The sequence below is a fragment of the Parasteatoda tepidariorum genome, chromosome 1 (genome assembly GCF_982258835.1).
Source record: "Parasteatoda tepidariorum strain Cologne lab strain chromosome 1, Ptep-v5.0, whole genome shotgun sequence".
In the NCBI taxonomy this organism is placed as follows: domain Eukaryota; kingdom Metazoa; phylum Arthropoda; class Arachnida; order Araneae; family Theridiidae; genus Parasteatoda; species Parasteatoda tepidariorum.
Genome location: NC_141755.1, coordinates 113,405,034 through 113,417,806, shown reverse-complemented (window position 1 = coordinate 113,417,806; position 12,773 = coordinate 113,405,034). Strand labels below are relative to the sequence as shown.

Sequence of the window (12,773 nt, the reverse complement as noted above, 5' to 3'; positions counted from 1 at the left end):
CTATAATGTGTATGTATCCTAGTCCAGTCTAAGTTTTTAATTTCAATCTGTAAATAATTCTGAGCTATAAATTAGTGAAACATGTAAATAGAGTATTTTTAAATGATTTTATTCAGAACGATTTCAGTGTATTAAGTCTTAGTGTGGAATTATTTGTGTGGCAGAACTAGCATCCGTTTGGTATGACGGTTCGTTTGGCTCCGTATGATTTATTACGTTTAACAATCTACAGCAAAGCAGTACTCAACAAACTGAAGACAAAACCAAGTAAATGTGGAAATTTTTGCACATGGATTTTTTAACTTTTATCTTGAAAGCCAAAAGTGTTGCAGAACCGATTGAACTAGCGCAAAAGACACATTCATAAATTATGTAATTCGAGTTTTTGCGATTACGATGTTTAATTTGAAATTTGTATTTAATTCCATTTTCTACGAAATTACAACTAAAGTTTAAAATTTTAATTGTGCCAACTATTTATGCACATTATATATAAATTTAGCAGTTTTTGAAAAACTGGAGATAATTCTCAAGTCCAAGTTATTGTACTAAATTACAATTGTTCTACTTTATTTTAATGTTTTCTGTAATTAAAGTACTAGACACAAAAATATACTACACAGCTAGGCAGTTATCGAAACTGCTAACGTTGTCTTTGATAATTTCTCACTTGTTTATTTTTAAATAACTAATCTTTTAGTTTCATTTCATATACTTTAAAATAGGGACAACTTAAAAATAAAAGACACAAAACTAAATAGAAATTTGAGGAAAGTCGTTATTAAACTTCAGAAAAACGAGATCACTGAGGAAAAAAAAAACTTCAGTTTTCGCTACTATGGGACAAAATTACACGTCGCAAAAGAAAACAAAAGCTTAAATTAACAAGTCATGTTAGAATCTAAACACTTTTACATCAGAATGCACGTTAAACATTCTAAAAAAATCGGTGCATAAGTTTTCTAACCAATAATTTTTTTAATAAGGGAATGAGACCCGGTTAAAATTATTTTTTAAAATCGGAGCTGTATTTGTTTATAAATATAATGATACAATTAAGTAAAACAGCGTGAATATTCTACTGTTGAGGATACTGTGTGCCTGAAGATGAAATAGATAACTGGTTTTTTAAGACTCATTTAACAGAAACGTCCAAAAAATCATATTAATTTGTTCGCAATTGTGATAAATTTGAAAAGTAGATATCAAAAAAATATTTATCGAGATAACTTTTCTGAAAGTTATCTTAAGGCAAAAGCTGCTAAAATATTAAAGCCAAAATGAAACTTATATAAACTGAATATGTTACTTAGTTTAAATTTTTAAAAGTTAATTTATATTTTCAAAAACAAAATAGAAATTAATATCTAAAATATCGTATTAAAAATTAACATCTTACAACTATAAATTTGCGAGAAGCATGGAAAATACAGGAAAACTAGTCCATAAAGATAACAAAAAGACCTGGATGGAACAGTTTCAATTGAGACAGTAGATCTAACAGATAACTGTAGTTGGTCATAAAGTCTTGGAAAGAACATCAAACAATCAGTGGTGGCAAACAATCAGAAGGAGCAATCAGTGGTGGTGGCAATTTTTAGCAACAATTCTGAAAACAAAAATATTCGTCACTTTCTAATGTATGTAAGAGAAAAATGGCTAATTTAAGTGTTCAATACACTGTAAAAATTTTGATGTATTGCAACACCAACAATGATGGCAACTATCTTACAGATAAGTGGTGCAGTGAATCACCATAGGGATGTTGGTGTTGCATTACACCAAAAATGTTCTCATACACTACTTTACACTAAGTATTGTTCAGTATCAAAATTTATAAAGTGAAACCCCCAGAAAAGACCACCTATATGTAGCTACCTCCATTAACGAACACTTTTGGGAGCCGTTTGTTTAAAATAGTTCTATCCGTCATAATTTAAAATTTTATCTGTCTTTGAACAGCCGACCCAATTTTGGGTTTACGACTACTAATGCTCAACCCCATAGACTTAATTTTGAACCCAATCCAGAAGACAAGGAAACTCCTGGATCAGTATCCCAGAGGTATTGATTTGTTATGGGAACATAGAGGACTTTGAGACTACAGATTTAACGCGCATCAGTCACCATTTACTACACGGGGAGTCTTCGGCCGGCTGGGATCGAAAACCACGAACTCTTGGATTAGGGCTTAGTGCACGTCCAACCAGACTGTCCCGGCTTCATAATGGTAAATTTGCTTCAACACATAATTTTATCAATAGGGACCATTTTTATTGATACAAAATTTTTTCATCGATCCCGTTTTTCTGAGGCCAACACAAGTGACCTTTCCTCATCATCCCTAGCAGCAAAATGACTGTCTCTTTTGGACCAATATTCACGAATATTTGCTCAATACGGGTTCAGAGGGCAGTTATTTTTCTGATATTGGCCCTATACAGAATTGTCCGATTCAAACTATATTTTACAGCCACCTTACAGCCCATATCAGTCCTATATAGAGTTTTCAGATTCACCCGATATTTTACAGTCATTATATAGTGTTAAATCTAGACATTCTAATGTTGGTCCCTCAGTGCATGTTCTTATACGACTCATATTGAGCCAATTTTGAGCCCAACTGGGGCCAAGATAAAATTGTTGCTAGGGATGAGATGACACTGACTAAAATTAAAATAGTTTTAGAAACATCATGTATTTTCAGCATTTTGAAGTCAATGGAGGTAACCCCTAAGAACGCGCAGCACTGTGGTCGGTGCGAGCTGGGTGCGGAATCCGTATCGACCAGCTATCGCTGGAATTCGAATACAGTACACCTCATTCGAAGGCAAACGTTCTGTCGTCTGAGCCATCATGACTGAAGTTTAAAATATTTTTATCCCATTGTTTAGATTTCATACGAGCGTTGTAAGACATGATGAAAGTACTGGTTTTAATCGTACAAAACTCTTCTCAAAAACTAAATTTAAGTAATACGAAGAGATTTTTGCTAACAATCTTATTAAATTTTATAAAACTTAAATTCGAGTGTTTTGAAAGCACTATTACAAGAGTCAATCTGTACATTAGCATACAGTTTTATAGTTCTAATTGAAAAAAAAAGTTGAACCTATTTCACTAAGTTTAAAAATAGTGTTTAAAAAGTCTGAAAACTTCTGCAGAACACAAGGACCATAAAATTTTTTAACACATGTGTATTAGCAGGACAGTACTGCATCAGTGGAAACTGATGCAGTACTACTGATGTATCACTACCTGCTAACATACAAGAGCCTTCGTTAGTGGTGATATCAAGTACTGACAGTGCCCCGAGGCCCCATAATGGAAAGTCAAATAATAAAAAGCAAACTCATTTAGAATGCTTATAGAATAGCTTACAGAATATAAAACGTGTTCACTTGAATATATTGTGCAAATAGGTACTGAGTTTAAATAATCGTATTAACAGTCATAGATAAGTCAAAAACTTTCATAAACACAATAACTCTGATATTGAAATTGTTTCTTTTCAAAAGCATTCTTTTAAAGAATATTAATATTGTTAAAAATAGTGATGATTTAAATTTAAAATTAGATTATGTGAAAACATTTTTATTTGTAAATTAAAATGTTAAACCCCTATGCGCATAAGTAAATTAAATGAAGGTAACCTAGATTCAAATAATGTGTGCATTTATAATAGATTGAACACTTTTGATAATCATTTTTCAATTAAATTGAGAGGTTGCAGGGGTAAAAGAAAAAGTAAAGATAAAAATAAATTTAATTTGGTATTTTAAAACTTTGTGTTTATTAGATGTTAATGAATTTAACATTAAAAAGATTAGGAGCTTCATTTTCAGTTCTAAAATTTAGTGTTGAAATGGATGATTAAAGAACATTTAAAAATTGTGAAAATTTTCTACCCCTGATTTTAAATACATAGTATTAGATCTTATTAAATTTAAACTTACAGTCAACAACTTTGATTTTTTAAATATTTCTAAAATTAAAAAATAATTGAGTTATTAATTTTATTAATTTTCTTGATAAAGATTTTGAAGGATGTTTACTACCTATGACTGTTGATAACCCTATTGTTTCCCAATTAAAGATAAAAGAGTTTGCTTTAGATATTGTAAGACTTTATAGAAGAGAATTTGCAGTTATAATTTTTATAGCAAAAATTTAAACGATTTAGAGGATATTTGTTTATGTGAGCTGCAGCATTTTAAAGATTTTGATAATAACAATTTTAAGCACATTGTCACTGGTGACCTTAACCTAATCAGAAAAAAAGATTTTAAATTTCTCATGGGACTTTGGACTAAGTTAGACCAAGGACGAAATGTCACTTAAATTGTATTCCTGCTTCAATCAGTATAGATTTAAATTGTTTTATTGCAAAATGCTCAAGAATATTTAATTAGCCTATAGAGGGATTTAGTTCATAGAAATTTTATTTTAAATGATTTTTTAAATTAAATTTTTTGAGCAATATAAACTACTAGGGTTTTGTTTTAATTCTGATATTATTAAATCTATTTAGGAATTAATATAATTTTAATATATGTGTTTTTGACAAAGCTTCTAATAATTTTCGCTTTATTTGCAAAAATTTTTTTAGACATTTAGTGAGTAAAGAATGATACTTTTGTCAAAATTAATCATTCTAAAAAAGAATTCGATAATCGAATATTAGCCAATTCCTAGAAAATAGGTTTAAAGATAAATAGCATTAATTTTCCTTATTTACTACAATTCAATTCCACAAAACAGAGGTTAAATTGAGATTTGTAACTTGCAGTGCTAACTGTTCTGCTTATGGTCAAATTTTTTAAAATTATTTAAACATTATTTAAATAAGATTTCAAGTGATAAGCATTATTAATGCAAACCGAGAAGTTATTAAATGTTTGAAATACAATATTAATACTGTTCTTACATGTGATTTTATAAATCTTTTCACGAGTATACCACACAATAATTTAAGGAATATTTGATAAATATTTGAATAATGAGGACACATTAATACGGATGACAGGATAAATTTATGTAATAAGCACTTTTGAAAATTATTTGTTTTTACGGACAAAGTATTGCAATGGGTAATTGTTTTTCAAGTGCTTTTGCTAATATTTTCTTACATTTTTATGAACAAAAATATTTACAATAATTTATTAATTGGGTTAATATTTATTGCTGATTTAATTATTTTTGATTTTAATAATTGATTTAAAAGATATTTATCCTACAGAACTAAATTTAATTGAGACTGATTGAAATGAAAGCTGCGCTTTTTTAGATCTTGATATCAAACTTCATCAGAAAAGTTTCATCTGATTCTACGATAAAAGATTTTAAGTTTAGTGTTATTAGTTTAACAGATTCTAACCTTTACTTCAAGATTCAGGAATATTTTGCTCGGTCAAGTGATTAGATTTAAATTTATTTGTAATAATAAAAAAAGATTTTCTTTCTGCTATTGGGAATTTCAGGATTACAAAAGAGAATAATAATTTTCCTCTTAATTACTGTAATTATGGATGCTCTTATTCAAAATATTTTAAAAGACTTCCAAATAATTCGGCCGATATTTAAGCCCGCATAAATAGGCCTATGCGATAAAATTTAGGATTTTATGTTCCAGATGACAGCACCTTTTTAAAAAATGTTTACTTATTGAATGTTTTTCAAGAAGCACTTTATTTCTAAAGTTTTCTTAATGATTTGGCAATTTATATGTTATTTTGATGTGGCTATTCTCTTATTTGTGGGCATTTCTTATGTCTTATTTTTAAGTCATTACTAAGACTTACTTTATGATTGTCATTTATTTATGTTTGCACATACATTTTTCTAATAGCTTTTTCTTGTTTGACTTCCCATTATGGGGCCTCTAGTCAGTTTTCGATGTCACCTCCGACAACATGCTAACACACATATCTTTAAAATTTTTATGGTTTTCTGCTGGAGTTGTTTATCTGATTCTTTAAATTAAAATAAAATTTGGATTTAGACGCTTTCAGCTCTTTTCTATTTTGATTTATTGATTTAAATGTTGCTTATTTTGTCTTTTTCTGAATTTGTAAATTAGTTTCATTCTTTGATTAAGTATTGATGAGTGTTTGAAATTAATGAGATAATACAACTGAATTTAAATTCATAAATGTTTATTGGCTCTGTAAAGAGAATTTCGAAAGTTAAAAATTGCACCCAGGTATTCCCTAAAATAAATTTAAATTTATTAGGAAATAAAAATCCAGATTACCTCATAAATTAAATCAAGGTGAAACTTGATAAATCGATAAATTTTAGAGTTTTTTTTTCAGATGTTTCAACATTTCGACCATTAGGAAGTGCAATAAAATCACTTTAAAATTTTATTTTGAAATGAAAATTTTAAATAACTTTTTCAAGCAGAATAAATTAAAAATGTCAAGTCAGATCTAAAACTAAAATCTTTGTATTCGAGGTCTCTAGTAAGTCGTAAATTGACGGAATCTGGAAATTCTCTAGTACAAATCTATTATTTGAGTAGAATAGTTTGTCGAAAAGATTGCAAATTTAGATTGACTAAATTCCCTTTTGATTTCTCTTTGACGGGCAGAAAAATTCTCACTTTGTTTTAGTATGAAGAGTCACTAATTAGAAAGTTTATGGCGATAAAATTTGGACGTAAATTTTTGTTCAGTAGTCAGAAAATTTTAAACTTTAATTACTGTGCACGGAGTTTCATAAAAGATTTGATAGTTCTAGCTAGTCAGAAAGTGATTAAGATTCAATCCTCAAATACAATAAAAAAGCTAAATTATTTAAAACTGAGTATTAAGATACTAAGTTTTACAAGACCTGGTCTTAAAGTCATAGCACATTAATTGAGAATTTTTCAAAAAGTATTTTCAGAGAATAGACTAGCTCTGAAACGTCAAATAACTTTTAGAAAACTTCTTTCAGTTTAATAATTCATTTTTACATTTAACTTGAGATTTAAAAGCATAATTTTTTTAAACTTTTGAATTGGAAACGAAAACTAAATTTATCAGTTTACTTTAAAATATGATTGTAGGATTGATAATTTGTTAAATTTTAGATTTTTAGCAATAACAGATGAGTGAATTTTGAAGTTCAGTTTATGCAATTCTATCAAATTTAATTATATTACTTTCCTAAAACTAAGGAGACTATCTTAAAACTTGCGATATAATTCAGCGGCTTCGTATTTTGAGTATCGGGGAAAAATTATTTTTCAGAGATTAAGAGTTCAAGAAATAGCAATTACGCTTTAAATATTCGGTACGCTGTGTGTTAGATCTAAAGAAGCTAAAAAAAAACTAAAATCCCAAGATGATTTCAAACAAGTAAAGAAATCAAACTAACATAGTTTTTACTCTAATCATTGACTTACTACTATCTTTTTTTTACGTCTAACAATTTAGCGTGGAATAAAACATTTCAACATTTTCTTAAATTAAACATTTGAATTAACATTTAGAATTAAACATTTTATATCTGAATATTTTCAAGTATTACATTAACAAATTAATTTTACAAACTGGCAACAATAACTTAAGAATATTACACTGGTAAGGGTTAAAACAATGACGAAAAATGCCTACCTTTGTTTTCTTCATGTTTTTTTTTAGATCCAGCAAACGTTCCTTGTAGTCTCCTTACAAACAACCTGTTTTCCCAATCCTTATTGCAGTCTCATCTCTAGTTAAAATTTCTCCTCGCAAACACGCTTTTCACCATCTTCATTTCCATATAAATTATAATTTCCACAGAAATCATTTCCATGTAAACTGAAAGAAATAATATCATTAAGAGTCTTTACTTTTAAAAAACTAAAATTACAGATATTTAAATCATAAAATAGTATTTTGAACTGTCGAAAAGGGAGCTATGAATTTTCTAAAACTACGTAAATCTGTATGAAATCAGAATGTTTGGTAGAGTATGGGAAAAATACAAATTTGTGCAGATAATCTTCAATATTTTTTTTTAACAGAATTACTTGTTGACCTACTTCTAAAGCTTCCACCAGATATATTGCTAAAAAAACAGAACTTTAAATTGTTTCTTCTAGATAGTTTGAGCAATAAGTTAATACATTGATGTGAAATGTTCCCATAACGTTATTCATTCTTTAGAAAGACCAATTACCTGAACTTAATTAACATATGGCGTAAAATAAACAAATAACTTGAGACCGGAGATAAAAATAATGACAAATCAGATTTTTACTTAGAAATATGTAGCTTAAAGGTAAATTCTTAAGTGCAATAAAATTAAAAAATAATTTTTAAAATTTTAGCGTGTCTTAGAAATTTTAGGATATTTGTATAGTGCATTTCTTCACACTCTGTTATTAAACGAAATAAACTAGACTAATAACATGTGGCATAGAATTTCACTAAAAGTAATACAGTTTTCGACCAACGACTAAATTCTAATATATTTTTACATAAAAGCATAAAGAAAAACGATCCTAATATATTTTCAGTAATAAAATTGTATCAAAAGTCTTAAAATATATTGAACGCTGGGTTTCAAGACATGTTATAAAAGTTACCTAATAATTCCTGTATTTTCTTAAATAAAGAAAACCCTGGATACTCTTATAGACGTCTGCTTCCGAAGGTGACTAAAGTTTTGAAAGTTCGTATGTGCTGCAATACGGTATTAATTGTTGCTGGTCACTGACTAAGATTAGATTTAGAAAAACTTATTTTCTAACTACTGTTACAGCAAGTACGAGAAAGCGAATGAAATTTTTTTAAAAAATAAGTTAATTTGTTTTTATAAAATAAAAAGCAATGAGAAAGTAAATATTAAGTAGTATTGTAAAAAGTAATTCATTAAGTGTTGCAAAATTTTAATTAGGATCAATTTAAAAAAAGCAAAACCTAGAGTCAAAAATTAATTTTTGAACAGTTTTCCAAAATATTATTTGTCAAAATAAATAATTTAACCAGTCTATAAAAAAGCAAAAGCTTGAAAATAAGAAATAAGTTTGATTTTTCCATTTAGAATTTTTGCAATTTTTTTGGCATAAACTACAGAACGTTATGAATATTTGACATATTTTAAGTATAATTTGAACATAAATTTTTGTACACCGATATCATATTTTAAATGTTTTTTCTCGAATCTAAAATCAAGTATTAAGTATAGCCAATTTCTTCTAATTAGATTCTGAATATGATGTACATATTAGGGTTATAAGGATAATATTAAAAGTAATTATTTAGCGTGCAGTAAAAAAAAATGAGGATCATTTACTTCATGAATATAAAGTCGAAATAGCTTAAAAAGAACAATAACACTTTATGGAGGAATAAACTACTTATTTTTTACTCCTTGAACACCTAAGAAAATAAATTGAAAAACATTAAACTTCAAAACCAGTTTATAAATATAATCCAGAAAAAAGTTTGAAATTGGACCTGCTAATTTAAAAAGAAAATACTAGATATAACTTGTAATGATAGTAAACTTACCTAATACGATTAGACTTGGTAATTTTTAGTGCCCACTAACTTCAGTAAGAAGGCATATTATTTGTTAGCTTTTTCGTGGGCGAAGAAAAGGTGAAAACATGCGTTTTTATATAGGTTTTAAAAAAATGTGCGTGAGATCATTTCCGGCTACTTGTTTTTGTTAATTAATGAAATTTTATGTGCTTAGATCCCAGTGCTGGAAGTATTGTCCTTCTGATAACGCTCGTCTCGCAATGGACTGATCGTAAAGACACGGTTCCCAGTAGAACACCGAGGTCAAGCATCACTTTCTGGCAGTCAGTAAGCGGGTGGGTGACCTCTTCGATCAGCCTCCGTAGGGACCAAGGGTGCGCGGTAGCTGTCCTCGTTAAACTATTCTACCGTAAAGTGTTCGACTTCAAGCGCAGGTCGTCGGGCTAACAAAGTATGGAACCAATCCTGTTTTCGTAGAGAGGATCAAAATTGCGATGACACATCTTAGGAACATCCTGAGGTATGTAACATCGCCCATTGTACAGCTCCGGCACAACGTAAATAAAATACCTACCGACCTTCTGATAACGCTGTGGGCCGTAAGCTAGATATATCTTTGGGTTCCTTATTTAGTAATTTCTGATCACAAGAATTATCATTTTATATCGAGCACATATACACGTTCAGTTGAGTAAATAAGAGGCAACAAAATAGAGTCAATCAGCTGAACATTTTGAAGGCGTTCGATTCCTACTCTAATTCTGGATGCCATTCTTTTAATCTGATGTCTATTGCTTTAATGGCAAATGATTGAGTACACGGACCTGTATTTATTTATTGTTATATGCTAGCTTGTATGCTCTTACTTCAGAATAACTTGGCTGGTAGGGCGTTGGACCCATGTCCGAGAGGACATGAGTTCGATCCCCACCGGTCGAAGATGGGTTAGGAGGGGGTTTTCAAAATGGTGACTGGAGCACGTTAAATCTATCCCTGTCACAAAGTATACCAAATTCCCATAACAACTAAATACATCTGGGGGTACTGGATGGGAGATTGGTGATGCTCTGCTTCAGGTCTAAATTATAATCTGCGGATGGATGGATGGGTGGTGTGTAAATGTGTCTTCCCTGTCAAACAGGACATGACGCATGAATGTTGTCTCAAGATCATCCTCAGAGATGTTTTCCATACCGTCGCCAATAGCCCATTGTGCAGATTTAGTGCGACGTAAATAAATGTACCTGTATGATCTTCAGGAGTCCCGCAGTGGACTGATCGTTAAGTTCCCAGCAGATCACCGAAGTCAAGCATCACTGGCTACGGTCAGTGTGCGGGTGGGTGACCACTTGGATCAGTCTGCGTAGGGACCGAGGGTGTGCGGTATGGGTCCTCGTTAACCTGCGCTACCGTAAAGTGCTCGACTTCGCGCGCAGGTCGTCGGGCTACCAAAGCGGGGGTGCCATCCCCTCCGCAGAGGATCAAAATTGTGATGGCTTGTCTTCGGATCATCCTCCGGGAGGTTTCCCAGACCGTCGCCAATAGCCCATTGTGCAGCTCTAGTGCGACGTAAATTAACAACAACAACAACAATGATCTTCAGGAAGTACGACTTATAAGCTATTTGTTGAGAAGGTAGCTCAAGTAAGAGACTGACGTCACAAAGATACATCCAGGATTGTTTCGGAATTCGAACCCGCTATGCCGACGCTGCAGAAGACTTTCCGGAATGGCGAGACTACTCAGATTAGTTGGCCCCCTCTCAAACCCGTAAATTTATGAATAATATGTATTGATATGCTTTGCTGCAATTGCCAGGGTGGCGAGAATCAAAGAACTTGGTCATTAACAGAAAAAAAGGCACGGGTTCTTTCTACGAATTACTGAATAGCATCAGGGTTTTGAAAGCACAAAAATTTTAAATCGAGATAAAAAAAATTAAAATAACAGCAACAACAATTGTGGTCTAATGATAACTAATGAAGTTACCCGTCGAAAAGTTTATCACTTAACAAGGGAATAATACACAAAAGCTTTTAACTTTAGAACTAGAGATTAGATCTTAGATCTTGGATTTGGCTGTGATAAATTCGGTAACAACTGGTTTTCACTAACTTCTAACTACGAAACTTCTTTCAAAAAAGGTAAGTAGGTACTTTACGTAGTACTAGGGCAGCACAATGGGCTATTAGCTGGCTTCATCAAAAACTCAAAATTCTGAGAATTATAAAAACTGTGCTTATTTTTGTTTAAGAATTATGTTTAAATAAGTATTTTTTTTAAATTGAACTAATTCCTTGCTTGAGTAGTAAATATTCAGAGTTTTCGTTGTTTGCGTAACACAAATATTTAGAAAGCAAATTTATTTAAATTAACATATTAACAAATAATATAGTAATAATATCAAAATTTAATAATAATATTTTTCTTTGTCTCTCATTCAGATTTTGTCTCTGAAACTGTTTTTTCTTCTTAGTTGCTGCTCTTTTACCTTTTCCTTCTTCGTTTTCTCTGTTTTTTGTTGATAGTCTGCATACTTAAGGTGGTTTTCTTTAATTTCTTTCCGAGATCTTCCATAATCTTTTCGTGCTATTCCTTTTCCGGAAAAAAAAATGTTTAAATTGAATAAATATGGCACTAAAAGTCCGAAAATGCATATTTACAAATTGGAAATAATTATTATTGAAATGATTTAAGATTTTGATTCCTAAAAAAATTGATTGTGTTACATTTTGTTTAATTTCAAACTCGGACTCTACAATCTTATGCTAACTTGAGACAGTTTTACTTCCTAATGATATTTATTTTATTTTATAACCGTTGCTGAACAGCTGACCCAATTTTAGGTTTACGACAACTAATGTTCAACTCAGTAGCCTTGTAATTTTTGAACCTATCCAGAAGACAAGGAAACTTCTGAATCAGTACCCCCAGAGGTTTGATTTGTTATGGGAACATGGAGGACTTACATGGAGAAAAAAACTACGAACACCCATCGTTAGCGTGAGGGCAAAGGGATTTAAACCCATTATCCCTCTACCACTGAAGATATGTTACGTCAGTCCTGTGGTCGGTGGTCGGTACGAGTCGGGAACGGAATTCGAATCGACCTGCCATCGGTGGGATTCGTACCCGGTTCACCACATTAGAAGGCGAACGCTCTATCCCCTGAGCCCCCACAAATCAAAAAATAGTATTTTTAAAATCATCCTCAGAAATACTTGACTTTAGATATTATACCGTATTATTTTTATTTCATTTTATGACAGTCGTTGAGCAGCCGACCCAATTTTCACAGAACTCCCGCACCACAAT

General features: G+C 30.8%; 1 long non-coding RNA gene across 1 annotated transcript; it reads right to left on the bottom strand.

The window, feature by feature from the left end:
- Positions 1–382: 382 nt before the first annotated feature.
- On the bottom strand, positions 383–9,568 carry LOC147816739 (uncharacterized). Its single transcript, XR_015428874.1, has 3 exons — positions 9,486–9,568; positions 7,602–7,787; positions 383–1,609 (listed from the first exon to the last, which is right to left on the bottom strand). It is a non-coding gene; the product is annotated as an uncharacterized LOC147816739 (long non-coding RNA).
- Positions 9,569–12,773: the final 3,205 nt, after the last annotated feature.